The sequence below is a fragment of the Topomyia yanbarensis genome, chromosome 2 (genome assembly GCF_030247195.1).
Source record: "Topomyia yanbarensis strain Yona2022 chromosome 2, ASM3024719v1, whole genome shotgun sequence".
NCBI lineage: Eukaryota > Metazoa > Arthropoda > Insecta > Diptera > Culicidae > Topomyia > Topomyia yanbarensis.
This window is the reverse complement of record NC_080671.1, coordinates 277,115,637-277,139,787: the sequence shown is the minus strand read 5'-3', so window position 1 is coordinate 277,139,787 and position 24,151 is coordinate 277,115,637. Positions and strand designations below refer to the sequence as shown.

General features: G+C 44.2%; 1 protein-coding gene and 1 pseudogene across 3 annotated transcripts in view; both read right to left on the bottom strand.

Annotated features, from left to right (window-relative positions):
- LOC131683179 (uncharacterized) overlaps window positions 1–24,151 on the bottom strand; it is a 933,050-nt gene that overhangs the window by 114,940 nt on the left and 793,959 nt on the right. The gene's annotated exons all lie outside the window — the stretch shown is intronic.
- Window positions 17,344–20,354, bottom strand: LOC131683180 (uncharacterized; annotated as a pseudogene).

The following is a 24,151-nucleotide window of genomic DNA, read 5'->3' as shown; positions in this document are numbered from 1 at the left end:
CTCTATTATACCCCTGTCGCTCCCCCTGGCATCCCATGTGGGACATTTTTCTTAGGCCCCACTTCTGACATACCATGCGAGGCTGACTTGTGTGCTCACCTTTCTCATTCCTTGTTAAGATGACTTTTGTGCTCACCTCTACCATACCATGTGAGGTCGACTTTTTTGCTCACCCTTAACATACCGTGTGGGACTGACTTGGATGCTCACCCTTTCACTCCTCTGCCACGCCACGCGGCATCGATAGCGAAGTCCCAACATACTACGCTACGACCCTCCCATCTTGGCATGAGGCAGTCCACTTATACGCCTATACACTCGCTCTTCTGCCTTGCTTCGGGGTGGCTGGGTTTACCCCTTACGCGGTTGCCAGTCGCTGCGCCAAACCTGCCTCAGCGTAAACAGATCATTCACTCCCTTTTTTGCGCTCGGCCTTTTTCGCTCCAACTAACCAATCACTAGTTAGTTGTGCCCGTCGTCTGTTGCTCGGTTCGCCAGATTACCTGTAGTCTACAGGCAATCTGGATGGTAGCAGCCGAGACTGCGTTCCACTTTTCCACCGATTGACACATCCGCTGAATAAGGGTATCAGGGATTGTGTCCCAGCCACAGACGTCAAGCATTGCTCTTCTTTCGACGTCGAACCGATGACATACGAACAGTATGTGTTCGGCAGTTTTGTCTACGCCTGGCCAGTCCGGGCAGGTTGGGACCTCCGCGTGCCCGAACCTGTGGAGGTACTGTCGGAAACAACCATGGCCTGACAGGAATTGTGTCAGATGTAAGTGAACTTCCCCATGGGGTCTTCCCACCCAGCTCGATATGTTAGGTATCAGCCGGTGGGTCCACCTACCTTTCGAGGAGTTATCCCACTCACGCTGCCATCTGGCGACCGAGGTCACCCTGGTGCGCTCGCGGGCTCCTCTATTTCCACGTAGCTCGAAACACTCCTCATCTTCCCGAATGACCAGCCCGACTGGCATCATGCTCGCTATCACGCAGGATGCATCGTGTGATACCGTGCGGTAGGCAGATATCACTCTGAGGCACATCACGCGGTAGGAGCTCTCCAGTTTCTGCAGGTAACTAATTACCCTCAGTGCTCCTGACCATGACGGGTCGCCGTACCTGAGGATAGATACGGCAACGCCTGCCAGTCCCATACGTCTACTGGCGCACACCATTGAGCTGTTGGACATCATCCTCGATAGAGCCGCAACAGCAGTCGACGCTCTCTTGCGTGTATAGTCGACATGGCTGCCGAAGGTCAGCTTGTCGTCTATAATGACTCCGAGAGACTTCAGACTCCGCTGTGAAGTGATCGTGACTTCTCCCACATGAATAACTGCATGTTGTGCCGACTTGCGGTTGTTGATGATAACTATTATGATGAGCGAGCTCCATGCCTCTCGCGCTCATCCATTCCTCCACCGTGTTGAACACGTGTTCTGCAGTTAGTTCTACCTCAAGGATTGACTCCCCGTAGAGCTCTAAGGTTACGTCGTTGGCAAAGCCGACGATTTTGACCCCAGGAGGGAACTTCAGTCTCAGAACCCCATCATACATGAGCTTCCATAGCACCGGGCCTAGGATCGAGCCCTGTGGGACTCCGGCGGTAATCGGAACCCTTTTCTGACCGGCATCGATCTCGCATAGCAGTACGCGGTTCTGGAAGTAACTTTCCAGGATCCGGTACAGATCCACCGGTAGGCTAAGCCGGTGTAACGAGAGCGTGACGGCATCCCAGCTTGCGCTGTTGAATGCGTTCTTCACGTCAAGTGTCACTAACGCACAGTATCGAATGCCTCGCCTTTTTCGTTGGATCGCTATCTCGGCAGTCTTTATCGCTGAGTTGAGAGCGTTCACTGTGGACTTACCCTTCCGAAAGCCAAACTGGTTGCTTGACAGCCCGTGCGTACCTTCTGCGTACGGGGTGAGCCTGTTGAGGATGATCCTCTCAAGCTGTTTTCCAGTCATGTCGATCAGACAGATTGGTCTGATCGGCAACAGCACCAATTTCTGCCTTTTCCATCTATCGGGGAAACGGCACTCGTCAAGGCCAGGCATGGGAAAAATCATTTCACGAAACGATCAATTTGAAATCATTCACCAACATACTCTTACTGTGAAACCCGATCTCGGCAACCCTTCGTGTTCATGCGAAAGCGAGAAGCAAAACACGAAACTGAAAAAAGTGTCAGCGCGGCTATCATTCATTCTCCATCCCATACGTAGTGTTTTGAATGAAAGCAGAAAGAATCGCAAAAGAATGCATTCTTTCATTCACAAAGATTCATTTCAAAACATTCACCGGATCGTTCTAATAAAAAAACTTGTCGTTCTTGTTTATAGACCTATGAAATTTTCACTTGGTGATCTCTTATTGTTGAGTAAGTAATTTGCAATGTGCTGGTGAAAAAAATAACTTCTTAAAACGATTCCGTGTCTATCACAATATCAATTTCAAGTGGATTGTAGCGCAATCTACTTCTCAACATTGATTATAGTGTACATTTGCACTATAAAGTTGACCTAAACCAATCAGAGAATACAATGTCACATTCATTTGTGAACTAAAAGTTGATTCACTTGTGAATGTTTACAGTACACTCTTCCGATTCAATCCGCGAATGAAGAACACGATCTTCTTCATTAAACATAGTACGTGTCATTCTTTTACCTGGCTCGCATCTTCGGAAGTTCATCTCTACCTACGTTCAGATGTGTTCTTTTGGAGAGTTTTAGTCGGATCGTGAATGAACGACTGGCTGCTGTCAAAGCAATGAACGGATTCACCAAGAATCATGCAAATGAATGATAATTCCCATCCCTGGTCAAGGCATCTCTGCATAGCTAGCCTGAACATGTTCGGGTTCGCTATGATCGCTGCCTTGAGAGCGCTATTTGGAACTCCATCCGGCCCTGGAGCTTTGTTCATTGCTAGGGATTTAGCCACTGCGAGTAGTTCTTCATTCGTCACCGGAGCCGCTGTTTCGGCCTTGCCCGCACTGTCTCGTAGTGCAGGTGGCCAGGGGCTTCTGGCTCGAGACGGGAAGAGTACTTCGATAATCGTCGCCAACCGGTCCGGAGACCGTTCTGGGGGTGAAGAGCCCCCTTTGGTCTTGGCCATCACGATCCTGTAGGCGTCACCCCACGGATTCGAGTTGGCACTTTCACACAGGTTGTCGAAACACGCTCTCTTGCTGCTTTTAATAGCCTTGTTAAGGGCCAATTTCGCAGCTCGAAACACTTCACGGCGGTTCTCTCTTGCATCCTCGGTACGAGCTCTTTGCATCCTACGTCTAGCTCTGAGGCAGGCTGATCGTAGAGCTGCAATCTCGGCACTCCACCAGTATACTGGGCATCTGCCGTTTCTTGGCAGGGTTTTTCTCGGCATAGTGGCGTAGCACGCGCGTGATAGAACAGCTACCAGCGTATCCCCGCTTAGACTGTCGGTGTTGGCCTCCAGTCCCAGGGAAGCGGTGAAAGCTTCGCTGTCGAAGTGATTGGACTTCCACCCGCGTACCTGACAGGGATCTCCCGCCCTCGGATGCTGCACACCATAGTTGATCCTAAAGCGGATTGCTAAATGATCGCTATGGGTGTAGCCTTCGTCTACCCTCCATTCCATGCCTGGAACCAGACTCGGGCTGGCAAATGTTATGTCAATCCGTGCCTCCACCTTGTTTCTACGGAATGTACTAGCGGAGCCATTATTAGCTAGCACAGTATCGAGTTTCGCAAGCGCCTCCATTAGCGCTTGGCCCCTGTTATTTGTACAGCGGCTGCCCCACTCCGCTGCCCAAGCGTTAAAGTCTCCCGCTATTACTACCGGTTTCCGGCCCACTAGGTCTGACGAGAGCCTGTCGATCATCTGGTTGAATTGTTCTATGGGCCACCTTGGTGGAGCGTAGCAGCTGCAATAGAACGCACCATTGATCTTGGCAATCGCAACACTCTAGTCGAAGAAGTGTATTACCTCTTGAACCGGGAACCATCCCGTTGTACAGATGTACAGATTGCCACCATTCCAGGCCCGTCCGACACCCAATTGCCGTTGCCGGCAGGGATGTTGTACGGGTCTGATAGGAGGGCGACATCTGTCCTCGACTCCGAGACCGACTGCCACAGCAGCTGTTAGGCTGCTGCACAATGGTTAAGATTTAGCTGTGTAACGTTCACGGCTTCTTCTTGTTTGCCTCACCGAAGGGACACGAAGGTCCGCCCATAGCATGATTACTGGCTTACTTCTTAGCGGTGCAGATAAGGCATTTATGCGCCTTAGTGCAGCCCCGCTTCTTATGCCCCTTCTCGCCGCAGCGACGACATAGTTTGCTCCTGTCTTTTTTTTCTTTTTTTACAATGGAGAATACCTTTATGTCCTAGCCCAGTACACGTGCTATTGGTAGGGTCCAATCTACCATACGGGGTGCACTGGGGGCGTGTCGGACTCGAATGGTGACCAGCCATTAATACCGACTAAACTCCATTGGGCTCCGCCATCATTCCTCCCAGGAACTACCTCTCGGTATTACTTCTGGGGGGATGGCTGTACTAAATGTACTCATTCACTCTCACTCACGCGTTCATACATCCTGTATGAGGCTTACTTGGGTGCTCTCTCAATCGCACTTTGATTCACTCTCAAACACTCCCACATGAGGCTGACTTTTGTGCTCACCTTTTACGTTACATGCGAGGCTGACTTGTGTGCTCACCTTACTCATTCCTTGCTAGGCTTACTTTTGTGCTCGCCCTACCCATACCATGTGAGGCTGACTTGGGTGCTCACCCTATCACCTGATTCACTCTCAATCGTGCCACTCTATTGTACCTTTGTCACTCCCCCTGGCATCCCATGTGGGACATTTTTCTTAAGCCCCACTTCTGACATACCATGCGAGGCTGACTTGTGTGCTCACCTTTGGCACTCTCACACAGGTTGTCGAAACACGCTCTCTTGCTGCTTTTAATAGCCTTATTAAGGGCCAATTTCGCAGCTCGAAACACTTCACGGCGGTTCTCTCTTGCATCCTCGGTACGAGCTCTTTGCATCCTACGTCTAGCTCTGAGGCAGGCTGACCGTAGAGCTGCAATCTCGGCACTCCACCAGTATACCGGGCATCTACCGTTTCTTGGCAGTGTTTTTCTCGGCATAGTGGCGTCGCACGCGCGTGATAGAACAGCTACCAGCGCATCTTCGCTTAGACTGTCGGTGTTGGCCTCCAGTCCCAGGGCCGCGGTGAAAGCTTCGCTGTCGAAGTCATTGGACTTCCACCCGCGTACCTGACAGGGATCTCCCGCCCTCGGATGCTGCACACCATAGTTGATCTTAAAGCGGATTGCTAAATGATCGCTATGGGTGTAGTCTTCGTCTACCCTCCATTCCATGCCTGGAACCAGAGTCGGGCTGGCAAATGTTAGGTCAATCCACGCCTCCACTCCGTTTCTACGGAATGTACTAGCGGAGTCATCATTAGCTAGCACAGTATCGAGTTTCGCAAGCGCTTCCATTAGCGCTTGACCCCTGCTATTTGTACAGCGGCTGCCCCACTCCACTGCCCAAGCGTTAAAGTCTCCCGCTATTACTACCGGTTTCCGGCCCACTAGGTCCGACGAGAGCCTGTCGATCATCTGGTAGAACTGTTCTATTGGCCACCTTGGTGAGGCGTAGCAGCTGCAATAGAACACACCATTGATCTTGGCAATCGCCACATCCTCGGCGGAGGGGTGTATTACCTCTTGAACCGGGAACCGTCCCGTTGTACAGATTGCCACCATTCCAGACCCATCCGACACCCAATTGCCGTTGCCGGCAGGGATGCTGTACGGGTCTGATAAGAGGGCGACATCTGTCCTCGACCCCGAGACGGACTGCCACAGCAGCTGTTGGGCTGCTGCACAATGGTTAAGATTTAGCTGTGTGACGTTCACGGCTTCTTCTTATTTAACTCACCGAAGGGACACGAAGGTCCGCCCATAGCATGTTTATGGGCTTGCTTCTTAGCGGTGCAGATAAGGCATTTGTGTGCCTTAGTGCACCCCCGCTCTTTATGTCCCTCCTCGCCGCAGCGACGACATAATTTGCTCCTATCTATGCCTTTACACTCGTATGCTTTGTGGCCGGACTCAAGGCACCGATAGCACCTATCCACTGAAGGCGGCTGGGGTATACTAATAGGGCATACCGACCAGCCGATCTTCAGCTTCCCTTTCTCGGTTACCTTTTTGGCATCCGCCTTCAGTAGCCTGAGGTAGGCTACTTGGGTGCCAGAGGGTCCATCTCTCAATCGCACAGAGGCCCGCTCGATTGTGACGTCGCAATGCTCCTTAACGGCTGCGACAACGTCTTCTGCGGTCGTGAACTCGTCCAAGTGCTTGCACTGGAGAGTCATTTCCGCACCTAGCGACCTGATTTGGGCGCCCTCACCAAGGACCTCTTGGGCCAAGGCCTTGTATACTGCACTAGATTGTGCGCCTCGCTTCAGCACCAGAAGCATCTCTCCCGTGTTGGTGCGTCTTACGCTACGCACATCCTGCCCAAGGGCCGAGAGGCTTTCGGCCGCCTTCATCGATTTTAGGACATCGGCGTATTTGTCCTTGTCGGTTTTAAACCACAAGGCTTCGCCTCTGTCCTTGGCCTTCTTCGCAGGCCGCGGTACCTCCGGGGCCGATCGACGTAGCTGCTCCGTAGAAGGTAAAGGCCACTGTCTATGAACCTCTATCGACCTTCTCTCTTTCCTCCCTATTGGAGGCCACTGTCTGGGTTTCTCTGTCGGGCCTCTCCCGACATTCCACCCTCTTAGCATAGGCCTGCTGTTCCTGTATTGCGACACGAACAGCTTTCCGGAGCTCCAGGAGGCTCAACTTCAACTCCTTGGCTATATTCTGCTTTGCGCTAGTGAACTCGATTATTGGATTATCGGATCAGAAAATAGAATAGATTTTAATGATTATGGTACAAATAAGAAAGATTACTATAAAAAGAATTACACGAACGAGTCCAACGAAAAAAATTACATGGATTCCTACTATGAAGAACAGGATTTAGAAGACTTGGATGAAAACCAGGGCTATAGTCTGGTTGACAATAAAAAGTACGATCAGTTACGTGGTAATGAACGAACTGAAAAATTATTAGAGAACCTTAATTTGGATCATTTGAAAAGAAATAATTTCCAAGCCATGGAATCAATAATAGCGGAATATAGTGATGTTTTACCAAAAATGAGACCAACTACAACTACAGACGCGGCGGTCCATGAAATAGAGACGACGTCGAACGTACCAATAAATAAAAGACAATATAGATTTCCCGAAGCAACAAAAAAGCATATATATGCAGAAATCGAGGAAATGTTGAAGCAAGGCATTATTAAGCCCAGTAAAAGTCCATGGAATGCACTGGTTTTGTGCGTACCCAAAAAGGACGATGAAAACGGAAATAAAAAGTGTAGAATCGTGGTTGACTTTAGAGCGCTGAATTTAATAACAAAACCGTTTGTATATCCGATCCCACTGATCGACGAGATACTTGCTAATCTCGGAGGAGCTAAATATTTTTCAACATTGGACCTGAAATCAGGTTTTTATCAAGTCCTAATTAACCCAAAAGATGCGGCTAAAACAGCCTTTTCAACCCCTAAAGGGCATTTTGAATTTACAAGAATGCCTATGGGCCTAAGAAATAGTCCATCAACATTTCAGAAGTTGATGAACACAATATTATATGAAATTGAAGGTGTGAAAGCTATCGTTTACCTAGACGATATTATCATTTACGGTTCAACTATTGAGGAACACAATGAAAACCTCATAAAAGTTTTGAAGGCTATGCGCCGACACAATTTAAAAATTGAGGCAGGAAAATGCCAAATTTTAAGAACCGAAATTAAATATCTCGGACATGCAATTGATGCTGAAGGCATTTGGCCAATGGAGGATAATATAAAGGTCTTCAAAGAAATGACTGCCAAAAATAGTTAAAGGAGTCCGTTCGTTTTTAGGAATGGTTAATTTTTACGGTAAATTCATACCACAACTAGCAGAAAAACGTAAACCATTGAACGATCTGCTAAAGAAAAATGTAAAATTTATTTGGACTAATGAATGTCAGAAAGCATTCGAAGAATTGAAAGATTTTTTAACTTCAAATACTCTGTTGGTAAGACCGAACTACAAAGATACGTTTGTGATCACAACAGATGCAAGCGAGTATGCCATTGGTGCAGTACTCTCTAATGAAAAGTCCACCGATAGACCCATAGCTTATGCGAGCAGAGGTCTGGTAGGTGCAGAAAGAAGATACCATACGATAGAGAAAGAATTACTCGCAATTGTATGGTCAGTGAATAGATTTAAACATTTTATTTATAATCAGAAATTTATCTTCTACACAGATCATAGACCTTTAATCTCTATTTGGAAATTGAAGGAAACATCACCCACCCTGACACGACTTCGTTTAAAGCTCCAAGGGTTGGAAATGGACATACGCTACAAACAAGGAAAAGATAATGTTGTAGCAGATTTTCTATCAAGACCTAATCCTGATGCTGAGGTAGATGAAAAATCTCTTATGGTCGCTGTAGTCACACGGCAACAGAAACTGCAACAACAGCAAGAAGAAGACGAAAAACTTGCCAAACAAATAGACAAGCAAATAGAAACAAAGACCACGAGACAGATTACAGACCCATCGGGAAGATTTGGGCTATTCAAGGACACACAGCAATCCGAATGGAACCCTCACATGAACGGGCTAGAAAATATCGATTTTTAATGGGACGAAAAAGATGATCTAGAAGTAACAATCACACACGAAGATTTTGAAAATGATCTAGAGCAGGGACGTATAGATTTCAAACTATTAAAGTTTTCAAAAAGGAAGATCGACGAGAGCCAAACAGACGCCACATTCGTTATCGTTAATAGTAGGTCAGCCTATAAAGAGCTGAGCGAATTGGTCGACCTCCCTCATGGGTTGAAAGATTTTTTAAATGGTAGAATATTTGCCATCCCAAACAGAAAAATATGGGGTATGATTCTGAAGGGGTCAAGCCGATCAAGAGCTGACACAAAAGTATTTTTCCAAGGATTAGTTGACGCGTTCGGGAACTGTCCCGAACACATGAAAGAAGATAAGAATATTCAAATTATCTCCTTTAGAAACATACAAACGCCACCAGAAACAAACATTTTACGATTTATAGCAGGGAAATTTAATAAGGTATTCACCCTCTTTGCGCCAGAAAAAGACCGAAAGCATGTACCAGTAGAAGAAAGAGAAACCGTTCTTAAAGAGTTTCATGATTCTCCGCTGGGTGGACATGTCGGCAGTAAAAGAATGTTGAAACGCATAAGCCCACTATTCGAGTGGAAAAATATGCGACGAGATGTAGAAAACTACGTCAAACAATGTGTTCGGGCTTGCATGCAAAGGCACTAGGAATGTGCCACACAGTACCTTTTTTGCAACACTCCATACTCTTAATCTGGTTATGATCGTTTGACTTCACGCACACTGCTAAATTGCGATACTCTCGCGCATCGAATGCTGCAGAGAGAGTTCTCTCAAGGTATGCTCATTTTTCGCGTGAAACATTTCATGTTTCATTCCTTGTCCAATCATTACCGAGTCCAAACGTTAATAAAGTACTAAGCGCAATAAGTTAAACTGAGAATTTCCTGGTTTCCAATAAAATTAAATTCATTAAAATTCAAACAATTTGAAAGTGTTTGGCATTCCGTAAATCGCTTATAAATATTTCGTGTGTTTCGCTAAGGTTTTCGGGATTTGGTAAACAGTGCCGTTTAATCCGCTCGATTCAGTGAACCGACCAGTCCGTTGAAGTTAACCTTCGTTTAATCCTGCCACATCCAGAACCTCGTACAACATATTTCTGGTGCCGTGACCAGGATTGTGGCGCGGTGAGCAGCGTAAATTGGCGTTTGTGACGCATTTTGGAGTACTGCAGTTCGCCATGTTCCAAACCTAAAGGCAGGACAATAGTCCTATTCAAACGATTGTTCTGGGATCCATCGCGCGCCATCGAAACCGTTCTGAAGTGACGCCAACCGCCGCCACCAAGGGAAGCTATCTCAACACCCCACTCAGCTTTAATTATACAAGGCGTATCAAAACCAATAGAAGTTCAGTAATCATAGAGGTCCACACATCAAGAGCAACATTGTGAATTGGTCAACTTTCCTACCGCTGCGTCTATCGGCGTTTCCCTCGCAGCAACCTTGAACGCGTACAAGGCACAATCTTGCCTTGAGCAGGTGAGAGTCGCTCCAAGCATTACTTAGATATTTGTCAGTGCTACCTGGTTTTCTATTTTACCAGATTATTCGTGGTGTTTTTCAACTCCTCCCGTCCGGTTGCAAATTTCTTCACCAATCGACGCGCGGTGCTATACATAGCGTATTAAATACCAATTATACAAGGCTTGCATTTGCCTTGGTTAGGTGAGTACCTTTCCAAGTTATTACTGTTTTCCCGCCTGTGCTGCTGGGTCCTTCTTTGCTAGATTTCTGTACGATGGATTGCCTACGCACGAAGCAACAGTTGACAGCGAGGAGGACTACACTACTTGCTTCTTTGAGTCGGGCTGAACAATTTATGGACCGATACGATGCAGAACGGGACAAGCTCGAGGTTGCATTTCGACTGGAGAACTTGGACATACTTTGGCAAGGACTTGAGGATGTGCAAACGCAGCTAGAAGACGGCGAAGAATCGAATGAAGGTCTGGTGAGAAACCTTAATTACCGTGCACACTTTGAGCCTCTGTTGTTCAAAATAAAGGCATTCCTACACTCTAAGCTACCACCTCCTGTTAATCCACACAATACTGTCCCTCACAACACAACCGTAGGGTATTCTTCCACTCTTAAGGGTCTTAAGCTACCAACAATCTCATTACCTGAATTCTCCGGAGACTACAAAGACTGGCTTGCGTTCCACGATACGTTCGTCGCCCTCATCCATTCCAATCAAGAAGTGGCGGATATACAAAAATTTCATTATTTAAGGGCAGCCCTAAAAGGAGAAGCAGCGCAGTTCATCGAATCCATCGGAATAAGTTCCGCTAATTACAAACTGGCGTGGGATTCGCTGATAAGTAGATACTCCAACGAATACTTGTTGAAAAAACGTCATCTGCAGGCTTTATTTGACAGTTCAGAAATGTCGAGAGAATCGGCATCTGCACTGCATGCGGTCGTTGATGAGTTTGAGCGACATGTTAAAATATTGGGACAATTAGGTGAGCCTATCGATTCGTGGAGCACGATTTTGGAACACCTTCTTTGTACACGCTTGCATGATGACACGTTGGCGGCTTGGGAGGATCACGCTTCAACTTTAGAGACACCCACATACAAGTGCTTAATAGGTTTTCTTCAGCGTCGTATGCGTGTCTTAGAATCGATTATGGTCAATCACCAGCATTCCGTTCTTGCATCGAGCCTTCCTGATACTGAAAGAAGTCATCGAGCAAATGTTTCCTCCCATGCAGCGACTGAGAAGATTCCATTTAATTGTTATGCTTGCGATCAACACCACCCACTAGTGAAGTGTGCATCATTCGAACAGTCTTCGATAACTGACAAAATGAATTTAGTGAATGCCAACCGTTTGTGCCTCAATTGTTTCCGAGCAGATCACTTTGCAAGAAACTGTTTATCGAAATTCAGCTGTAGAATTTGTAAACGACGCCATCATTCACTCCTCCATCCGGCGTTTGCCGATAATATTAGTCGGTTCAATGTTAACGCAGGTCCCACCACATCGGGAAGCTATCCTGTCACGTCAATGCGGACACCAAGCGCGCCCTTTGATACAACATCCACACTTTCGGCCACGTCTGCCACGAGAATGGATGCCACCCGCAGTACATTACATCCGCAGCAATCTGAGAGAAGTGTTTTAATGTTAACGGTGGTGCTGGTAATAGTTGATCGGTACGGAAAGGAACATTTTGCACGAGCCTTGCTGGACTGCGGTTCGCAACCAAATATTATTTCTGAACGTATGGTTCAAATCCTACGCCTAAAAAGAAAAAAGGCCAATGTACTTCACGGTGTCGGAAACAAACCTCAGCATGTAACACAAGCAGTTTCTACTCAGATTCGGTCCAGAAAGGAAGATTTCGCGATGGATGTCAGTTTTTTAATTTTGGACAAAGTCACGTCAAACCTACCAGCTCACGATGTGCATATCGACGATTGGGGGCTTTCTAAAAACATATTTCTTGCTGATCCTAGTTTCAACAAATCAGCCGGCATTGATTTAATTATTGGTAACGAACATTTTTTTTCATGCTTCAGCCGCTAGAATTGAGCTCTCGAAATCCTTGCCGATTTTGGTGGACAGCGTCTTTGGATGGCTGGTCTCGGGAACGACCAACATTACCCAATTCTCGAAGCAAATTTCGCATCATTCCGTTACTTCAGTATCACTGGCTACACTAGAAGAAAATTTAGAACGATTTTGGGAAATTGAAGAGCTACCAAATCAGGCCAATAATTCCGTAGAAGAACAGTACTGTGAAGAATTCTACGCAGCCACCGTACTCCGGGACTTTGAAGGGAGATATATTGTTCGTTTGCCCCGTCACAACAACTTTGAAGAATTCCTCGGAGAATCCAAATTCGCTGCACTACGACGATTCGAGCTACTTGAAAAAAGACTCGATCGTGACCATCAGCTCTGGACGGAATATAACAAATTCATGCAAGAGTATTTATCACTCGGCCATATGCGATTGGTTCCAATTGAGGAGAATGGCTTCTCTAACCAGTGTTACCTTCCTCACCACGCTGTCGTCAAAGAATCTAGCACTACAACAAAAGTGCGGGTGGTTTTTGATGGATCAGCCAAAATGTCATCAGGCCACTCCCTCAATGATGCTTTACTCGTTGGTCCAGTCGTCCAAGATGACTTGATTTCAGTCATTCTCAGATTCCGTACTTACCCAGTGGCGGTGGTCGCAGACATCGAAAAGATGTACCGTCAAGTACTAGTACGCACCAATGATACACCTTTCCAGCGTATATTGTGGCGATTTCGCCGAAGTGAAGCAATTCGATCCTATGAGCTTTTAACAGTTACTTATGGACTCTCTCCATCGTCGTTTCTTGCAACCCGAACCCTGCAACAACTAGCGAAAGACGAAGGGGGATCTTACCCTCTGGGCGGCCCAGCTCTACGAAAGGGGTTTTATGTAGACGATTTTATCGGTGGAGCGCAATCAGAGGAGGAAGCGATACAGCTGAGGACTGAGTTGAGAGAATTGCTTTCTAAAGGAGGATTTTCTCTTCGAAAATGGACGTCGAACAAACTTAATGTGCTCCAAGGTCTCTCGGTAGATGATATCGGTACACAGTCACCGTTAAAGTTTGACAAAAATGAAACAGTAAAGACTTTGGGTATTGCTTGGGAACCGCAAAGCGATACAATACGATTTAATACTAACATAAACAAAAAGGGGAACAATTTAACAAAGCGTGAAATCCTTTCAGAAATTTCGCAGCTATTTGACCCTTTAGGGCTTATTGCACCAGTCATCATTCAAGGCAAAATTCTTATGCAACACTTGTGGTTACAACCCTGTGGATGGGATGACGTAGTTCCGGAAAGTATTGCAGTAAAATGGAAAAGGTACTCCGAGCAACTACCATTACTCGCAAACTTCAATGTAAACCGATACGCATTCCTCCCAAATGCATCAATTCAATTACATACGTTTGCTGATGCATCCGAACAAGCGTATGGTGCGTGCACATATGCCCGTTCAATCGATTCTAAGGGTAATATTTCCGTACAGCTATTAGCGTCCAAATCTCGTGTGGCACCCCTCAAGCGGGTCACACTTCCGAGACTAGAATTATGTGCAGCTGACCTTGCTGCGAAACTCTACACCAGGATTGTGCAAGCTTTGCAAATTAATATTGATTCGTCCTATTTCTGGTCCGACTCGACGGTCACATTGCAATGGCTAAGGTCTCCACCAAACACTTGGAAAACTTACGTAGCTAATCGCGTATCAGCTATTCAGTCCGCTACACAAGGATCTTTTTGGAAACATGTTGCCGGGAAGGAAAATCCAGCCGACATAGTGTCGCGAGGAATGGATGCAATTGATTTCGTGTCAAGCGTCGCTTGGAGACAAGGTTCCGTCTGGCTGTCTCTTCCTGAAGAACACTGGCCAACGACAAATATTTCTGAATACCCAAAAGATGGAAAGGAGCGCCGGAACGTTGTAGTTGCCACAGTTCAGACCGAGACCCTATACAACTATTACTTTGCAAGATTCTCATCCCACAGCCGACTAGTTCGTGTCACGGCATACTGCCTTCGATTCGCCTATAAATGTCGTGTGAAAGCCCGTACACAACCTTCAAACGCAAACCAAGCCAGCAGCTCGTTAACCGTCAATGAACTAGTCAAAACACAATCGACCCTCGTTCAACTTGCTCAGAGCGATGTATTCAAACAGGAAATCAAGGACTTAATGAAGGGTAACGAAGTTTCTAAACACTCTTGTCTTCGACTGCTGAAGCCATTTATAGACCCTGAAGGAATAATAAGAGTGGGAGGGAGATTAGCATTGTCAGAACAACCCTACATCAAAAAACACCCAGTCCTTTTGCCAAGTTTCCATCCTTATACCCGTCTCCTCGCTAAATACTACCACCTGAAATTAATGCATGGAGGTGGCCGACTTACTCTCGCTGCTATAAGGGAGCAATATTGGCCTACAAACGGAAGACGCCTAATAAGAAGCGTGATAAGAGAATGCTATCAATGCACCCGAGTTAGTCCCGTTCCTGTGAGTCAGCAAATAGGACAGTTACCTCTTTCACGTATCACACCAAGTCGTCCATTCACTATAACTGGGGTAGACTATGCCGGCCCCATTTACTTGAAGCCCATTCATAGGAAGGCAGGAGCATCGAAGGTCTACATTTGCATATTTGTGTGCTTCAGTACAAAGGCGGTCCACATCGAGTTGGTCAGTGACCTTTCCACAGCAGCTTTCCTAGCGACACTTCGACGTTTCGTTGCCAGAAGAGGTCGCCCTACAGATATCCACTCAGACAACGGCAAAAACTTCGAGGGAGCAAAAAACGAGTTGGAACAAATTCACGTTTGGCTGAGAAAAAATCAAGAAATTATCCAGTCTAAATGCGCTAATGAAGGCATTACTTGGCACTTAACCCCGCCGAAGGCCCCCAACTTCGGAGGATTGTGGGAAGCAGCAGTTAAAGTTGCCAAGCAACATTTATATCGCCAGTTACAGAACTCCCGTTTAACGTACGAAGATATGAGCACTGTACTATCAGAAATCGAAGCTGCCATGAATTCGCGTCCATTGGTTCCCCTTTCTGAAGATCCAAATGATCTGTCCTGCCTTACTCCAGCTCATTTTTTGATCGGGACCACAATGCATTGCATACCAGAAGCCGATGTAACAAACGTCCCTACGAACAGATTAGACCACTACCAATCGATACAGCGTTTGTTTCAACAATTTTGGCACCACTGGCGCGGTGAATATTTACAAGAGATGCAAAAATCCAACAAGCTAACAAAGGAAAACAAAGAATTGCATCCTGGGCGACTCGTAATCCTTGTCGATGAGTTCCAACACCCCGTAAAATGGCCACTCGCACGAATTATTTCTGTCCATCCTGGACCAGATCAACTCGTTAGGGTTGTTACACTGAAAACTGCTAGAGGTATCCTGAAGCGGCCGATCTCAAAAATGTGTCTACTTCCTTCTGACGCCTCCGATGAACCTACAACAAACGAAAGCTCCAGCACCGATGGCGCACCTTCAGATGTTAGCAGCAGCACGAGAATCAATGAGCAGCAGCATTAACACTCGATTCGTCTGACGTTTATTCTTACATTCGCTAAATTTGTATGTAGTTATCAATGTATTAGTGTAGGACTAGTGTATAGTTTATTGAAAGTAAATATTTCAAGGTGGGGGGTTATGTTCGGGCTTGCATGCAAAGGCACTAGGAATGTGCCACACAGTACCTTTTTTGCAACACTCCATACTCTTAATCTGGTTATGATCGTTTGACTTCACGCACACTGCTAAATTGCGATACTCTCGCGCATCGAATGCTGCAGAGAGAGTTCTCTCAAGGTATGCTCATTTTTCGCGTGAAACATTTCATGTTTCATTCCTTGTCCAATCATTACCGAGTCCAAACGTTAATAAAGTACTAAGCGCAATAAGTTAAACTGAGAATTTCCTGGTTTCCAATAAAATTAAATTCATTAAAATTCAAACAATTTGAAAGTGTTTGGCATTCCGTAAATCGCTTATAAATATTTCGTGTGTTTCGCTAAGGTTTTCGGGATTTGATAAACAGTGCCGTTTAATCCGCTCGATTCAGTGAACCGACCAGTCCGTTGAAGTTAACCTTCGTTTAATCCTGCCACATCCAGAACCTCGTACAACACAATGTGATTCGTGCCAAAAGAACAAGATTGTACGATCCAACAAAATTCCAATGAAAATAACAACCACATCGTCCGAACCATTTGAAAAGTTATATATGGACATTGTGGTATTACCAGAATCCGATTGGGGTAACAAGTACGGTCTAGTTATGCAAGACGACCTAACAAGATACTTGATTGTAGCACCGATGGAAAATCAAGAAAGCGCAACGGTCGCGCAAACATTTGTTGAGAATTATATCTGCAAATTTGGAACTCCCTTGGAGTTGGTAACAGATAATGGGACAAATTTTGTAAGCTCCCTAATGAAAAACGTCTGCAGAATTTTAAAATTAAAGAAAATTACAACAAGTATTTATCATCCACGAGCAAATTTGGTGGAAAGGTCAAATAGATAACTGAAAATCTATAAGCGACAATACGTAGGAAGCGATTCGAAAACTTGGGATCAACTTTTACCCTTTTTTACGTTTGAATATAATAAAACAACTAATTCATCAACAGGTTTCACACCATTTCAATTAGTATATGGCAAACGCGCCAACATCCCTAATTCAGTTTACAAATGGGACAATGAGGGCGTATATTATGAGGATTACGTGAATGAGATGCGATCTATATTCAAGAACATGCATACTCAAGCACGCAAAAATCTAATTCTATCGAAACAAAAAAGGAAAGAATTATACGATAGAAACACTACCGAATGGCAACCTATGTGGGACGAAATGGTGTTAATTAAAGCCAACCCCACAGGTACCGGACAGAAATTGCAACTTCTTTGGAGAGGTCCATATTAAGTCGTCGAGCTCCCAAGTGAGCATACGACCGTGGTCAAAAACGGAAATAAATTATTGTGTCTGCAGACAAAAATCAGAAGCGACTTGTCGCTCGTCAGCATACGTTACCCCAGCGAAGTTCATAGTTTCTTGATGTAGTGTAGACTTTGTTAAATGTGTTGATTATAAACAAATAATTCAAATCCAATTTTTTTGTGATTGATAAGGGAAAAAAATTTCAAATTAGAGCCATACAATCGCATTTAAAAGTTTTATATTATGATATTCATTTGTCATGATCTCACATGATTCAAATAAATAAGAAAGTGATTAATTTTTAGCAGCATGTCGACTATAACCATGACAACGCAAAATATGAGATTAACTACAGTTTTATTGATGAAAATTGTTTTGTTTATTTTATTCATTTACAGTAGGTGGTTCTTGCTGCTTTATATGTGAGGTTTAATAACAAATGGAATCTTACGAGAACGAGTAAGTAACATTTACATTTCGAGATACAAATTCCTTCATATCTTATGCAGAACTGTTACAAACAGGTACGAGGAGGAGGAATATTTGGAAGGCCTTGAAGATACGGACACTGAAGATTTTCCTACTCAACAATGGAAATCCTCTTCACCTTCTTTCCAAGACTCGTTGCATGTTCAGAATGACTTAATTGAAGATCCCCCAGTTGGATTTCAAGATCTTGACCCTTCAAAAGACGATGATGTTAATATGCTGGAAGTAGCTCAGGAGAAATATTTGTACTTCTTCTAAGGCTTATTCTTTCGTCGTTTATTCCGTGGACAAATGCGCCCTAGAGTAGTAGGAACCAGAACGGTTGTTGGAGATTCTCCAAAGGACGTGATGGATTGCATTTGGAAATTTGCTGCGAGGCATGTATCGAGGGAAATAGAATTTGATAACAATGGGCCGAAATGGGCTGAAAAGCCAAAATCGGACCGTGAAGATATTGAAAAGTTTGTGACTTTGCAAGACCAGATGAAAAGGAAGGCGTATACTACTTCTGCAGTGTCGTCTCGTTTGCTTACATCATGGAGAGACAAGCAAATCAAAATTTTCATTAATGCATACTCCGTAAACGTCGAGACCAACGCTCAGTATCAGATGGTCCTCAAACAATTAATGTCGCCAAACAATCCCGATCGTTCTGGAGCCCACTCCACCCGTGATGATGCGGAATTAGCCACTGAGTTAAAACAGAGTCATCCTGAATTGGAGGGCCACCATAGTTCTTGGTTATTGTGGGCCAATACAATTCACTCGTCAGCTGCGCACAAACAGGAGGAAATGAAGAAGGCTTCTTCGCCTCCATTGGAGCTCGCCAAATATTTCAGGTGGACAGGTGTTTCAGAAGCTGCAAGATTGCAATCCGTTCATCGTGGTGCATCGGTTGCACAAGTAGTGAATGGGGGCTGGTTAAAAGATCTTGAGGAAATATATAACGGAGTTACTTCAGCGGTTTCCATTTTGTCAAATGTTGCGCAGAAGCTGGAAGGAATTATTTCAAAGGGAAGATCAGCAGAGGAGATTATTGTTGCTGTGCAATCCGCAGTGCGTCCGGTGGAGTCAGAGCTAAGTAAGGTTTTAGCTGATAGTGTGACAAACTGTCCGGACATCGATCACACATAATTCATATCATCATCAGAATAGGACTGATGCTTTACCCGATTCGCGCGCTTCTGCAGCACTTGGAAAACTGACTTTCTTTTTAATATTATTTTGGACAATAAATAATCAATGTTATTTTAGTAAATTAGTTATGTATTTAATCCAATAATCCAACTATTTTTGGAATTGTAGTATAAATTGGGAGATAGTATAACACAATCACTCAGGAATCATGTGCAAACCTATATTCGCTGGATCTTGTTGTAGTCCTTTTTCTGGGTAGAAATTTCCCCCGTAATAGTAACCGCAATAAGCGAACAGGCTTTCACAGGAATATTGATTGAAATAGCTTATAGTTTCGCATACGTCACTCATAATTGGTGTATTCTCTTGTCGTGTTCGTTGCAAGCGTTTTTTGATAAGACCGAAAACTATTTCTATGGGATTGAAGAAGGGACAGTACGCCGGAAGGAATATTGGTATTATGCCTATTGATCGCATATATCTAATAATGTTAGCATCGCAGTGAATTCTTGCACCATCCATTATCCAAACTGAATGGAATCCTGGATATTGATAGACTTTCGGATTTCGTAGTGCGAACTCGCGAGCGCAGTCAAAAAATTTAGTGCGGTTAAACGTTCCATCCGTCCAAAAGCTATCCAAAATTCCGTCTGATCCCAAGAAACACAAGAAAGATAAACTTGGTCTGCGGCAAAATTCACCACTGTAAATAACTTTTTGCCCCACAACACCATATCCCTTACGGCGAAACATATCCCTGTTGTCAAAACTCCAAGAACACCAAATTATAAATGTCCCACGGAATAGCCAGAAGCTCTTGCATGAATCTAACAATCTCTGCCTCCCGTATTTGAATTGCCCTTCTTTCGATCGTCTTCCACGAGAGTCCAGCTTCATGCAGAATGAAACAAACCGAGGAAAAACTTATGCTTATTTGAAAGTGCTTCTGAAACTTCTCCTTAGCTTCGTCCAAAAATAGCAAAGGACGCTCCTGGTACAATTGCACTAACCATAATCTCATTTCCGCGTTGAACTTCTTGTAGATTTGGATCCGCTTTTTCCGTTGGTAAACACCCTCATTTTCGAACTTTCTTAACCACGAATAAATTGTGGACAAGCTCTTGCCGTAAATTGTAGCAATATCTTTTTTGCTCATTCCCAAATAATAATGTGCATAAAGGGCATGATACACGGTGTTTGGTACTGCATGCTGTTATTGGACTGCGTGAATGATGACATTGGCCATATTTATACCACTATTTAGCTAACGATTAATTATCACTTGCTTTTATCTTGAAATTTAAATATTATTTATTCAGATCAGAATATATTTCTTTATTTCAAAACAAAAATGTCAAAACATGAAATGACAATTCCACTGACGTCGCTAGAAATCTTCGCGTCGCTGGACTGTTCAGCGCATTGCAGAATAGTGCTGCAGCGACAATAGAAAAGGTTCATAACAAACGACTCAAAAAATATATGGATTAAACTACAGAAGTGAAAAATGTACATAGCTGCAGATACTAGTGTACATGTTTAAAATCAGTAAATAGCTATTACTCCTCGTTTAAGGCTAGCCATTAAAATCAAGCTGTCCTAAATAATAAAAAAGTAAATAAAAACTTTATTGTATTAAATCAATCAATTATTGAAAACACTTCATATAAGAAAGACGAGGGATAAATAAAACAAGAATGTGATACGAAATAAATTGAAAAGAATAAGAAAATTTTGGTAAGTAAGAGACACAATGCAAATTAAATGAACATGATAATCGTTGTCATTAATTAACATGGATATAAGCAATTTACAATATGAGGAAAAGCGAAAGTGAAAGGAAAATAAAGAGTAAATAATCAACAGCGAGAACATAAAATTTCGGAAATATGGGATTTCTTGTGAAAAAAAAATTAGATGAAGGTAAAGGTATACAAATATGATAAAAAGGAACAAAATTACCACGAAATGGGTAATCGTTTGTTTGATATAAGATGAAGAAAAGCTTTTAAAATGCGAATACAAAAGAGGAGTATAATTGACGAAAATATTTATTTGCAACTAATAAAGTTATATTTGCAGAGCCAAAAGAGCCAGAAACAAAAGTATGGAAGAAACAAAGAACATACTACAATACATGAAGGAAAAGATAACGACAGAATTTATTGAAAACCCGGCGGTGGACCTAGTTTTTTTTTTCAATTCGTTTATTTGATAAGGCAGGTTTGCGTTAGCTTAAAGGTGCCAATTTTGTTTTGTTTTACATTTTAAATTACTTAAAACTAGGGGATTACATATTGATTTTTGAAATTCGTAAGATTAGGGGGTCATTTAGTTTTTATGGCAATATGGTTTGACATTTTTAGCAATGAGATTATTGGAGCAAATAATGTTTAACTAAGGGGGAAAATTTTTACGACTATCTTAAAAGTAGAAATAATTAGAGGGCGTGATTAAATTTTGTAAAGATTCGGAGACATTAATTAGAGTTATTTTATGTGGTAGTAGAGTTGGGCATTTTCAACGAGATCATATAATATAATAGTTAAAACTAGAAAAGGCAAGAAGAGCTAAATGCTTCATGAAGATATGTGGGGGGGGCGGAAGGGGTGTTATTTCTGTGTATAAGAGTCAGGGGAAGTAGGGTGGACAAACATGGCAGGGGGAGAACATTATTTCAGTTTCAGACTTCGGGAGATCAACGGGTGGATTACAGAATCAGGGTGGCCTTCATCAGGAACAATCATGTACTGGGACGCCGGGTGGTCGTTCTCAAGATGGCAGGGGTTTCTCCAGACGATTTCGTAGTGCGGCTCAGATGTTGATCGGCTACATTTCGAGTTGTGCGTGTGATGTTCGTGCTTTAGGTCCCGTGTTTGTTGGCTCATTCGACAGGGACGTTTTGTGTCGCCTTGGAGTCGCATCAAACCATCGTGGGTGTATGGTACAGGTGGAAGAGAGCGTTTCTGAGAATGATAAGGAAAAGGGGCAGTTAAAGTTGGATATTGATGGTTTTTATGAAGGTGTATATAAGGGACATATAGAGGACATCGCGGCTTGCCAACACATCTCGAACCGGGACGTTGGGTGGTCTTTCTCGGGCCCGGAGGGTGTCCATAAGCCGAGACCTGGCGGAACTGTACTCGGTGCACGCCCAGACTATGTGCTCTATATCGTGATAACCGTCGCCACAAGCGCAGATACCACTCTCCACGAGCCCAATACGTCGGAGATGTGCATCCAGCGTGTAATGGTTCGCCATGAGTCGGGACATCACACGAATGAAGTCACGACCCACATCCATCCCCTTGAACCAAGGTTTCGTCGATACCTTAGGGACTATCGAATGTAGCCACCTCCCCATTGCTCCACGAGGTTTGCCAACTTTCGAGGGTTCTCTGATGAGTAATACTGAAAAATTCGTGGAAGCAAATTGGTCTTTCAAAAACGTCACCTTCAATGGCACCCACCTTAGCTAAGGAGTCCGCCTTCTCATTGCCCGGAATGGAGCAATGAGAAGGGACCCACACCAAGGTAATCTGGAAAGATTTGTCAGATAAAGCACTCAGTAGCTCCCGTATTTTCCCCAAAAAATACGAGGAATGCTTTCCATGTTTCATCGAGCGAATAGCGTCAATAGAACTCAGACTATCCGAGACGATGAAGTAATGGTCTGCGGGTAATGTGTCAATGACTCCAAGGGTATACTGAATAGCAGCTAGTTCTGCGGCGTAAACTGAAGCAGGGTCACTGAGTTTGTAGGAGGCGGTGAACTTTTGATTGAAAATACCGAAGCCAGTGGACCCTTCGAGGTTTGATCCGTCAGTATAAAACATCTTAGAACAGTCGACTTCTCGGAATTTATTATAAAAAATATTTGGAACCACTTGTGGGCGTATGTGGTCCGGAATTCCAATAATCTCATCTTTCATGGATGTATCGAAGAAAACAGTAGATTCAGAAGTATTTATGAAATGCACACGGTTGGGATTGTAAGAAGAAGGATTGATATTTTGCGCCATGTAGTCAAAGTACAGGGACATAAAACGGGTCTGAGAATTGAGCTCAACAAGCCTTTCGAAATTTTCAATCACCAACGGGTTCAAGATATCGCATCGAATGAGCAATCGATATGAGAGTTCCCAAAATTGATTTTTCAGCGGGAGAACGCCCGACAGGACTTCGAGACTCATCGTATGGGTCGACTGCATGCACCCTAAGGCGATACGCAAACAACGATACTGAATTCTTTCGAGTTTGATGAAATGTATGTTCGCGGCGGATCGAAAGCAGAAGCATCCGTATTCCAGTACCGAGAGTATCGTTGTTTGATACAACCTAATTAGGTCTCCTGGGTGGGCACCCCACCACGTTCCGGTTATTGTACGAAGAAAGTTGATCCTTTGTTGGCATTTCTGTTTCAGATACCGAATATGGCATCCCCAAGTACCTTTCGAGTCGAACCAGATCCCTAGATATTTTACTGTGAAGACCTGAGCTATAGTTTGACCCATTAATAGAAGCTGTAGTTTTGCTGGTTCACGCTTCCTAGAAAATACAACTAGCTCAGTTTTCTCCGTGGAGAATTCGATACCCAGCTTAATAGCCCATGCAGACAAATTGTCCAAGGTATTCTGTAATGGTCCTTGTAGATCGACAGCTTTGGGTCCCGTAACAAACACCACGCCATCGTCTGCAAGTTGCCTTAACGTGCAGGAATTGTCAAGACATTCATCAATGTCGTTGACGTAGAAATTGTATAACAGGGGGCTTAGACATGAGCCCTGGGGAAGGCCCATGTAGCTAAATCGTGATGTCGATAAGTCACCATGCGAAAAATGCATGTGCTTTTCCGACAACAAGTTTAGTAAAAAGTTGTTTAAAGTCGCTGAAAGACCATGCTGGTGCAGCTTCTCTGAAAGAATGTTGATAGAAACTGAATCAAAAGCCCCCTTTATATCTAGGAACACTGATGCCATCTGCTCTTTACTAGCATAGGCCATTTGAATTTCGGTTGAGAGCAACGCAAGACAATCGTTCGTCCCTTTGCCTTTGCGAAAGCCAAATTTTGTATCTGACAGTAAGCCATTTGCTTCGACCCAATTGTCGAGGCGAGATAGGATCATTTTCTCGAACAACTTCCGGATACAAGATAGCATTGCGATCGGTCGATACGAATTGTGGTCAGAGGCTGGTTTTCCTGGTTTTTGGATGGCGATGACCT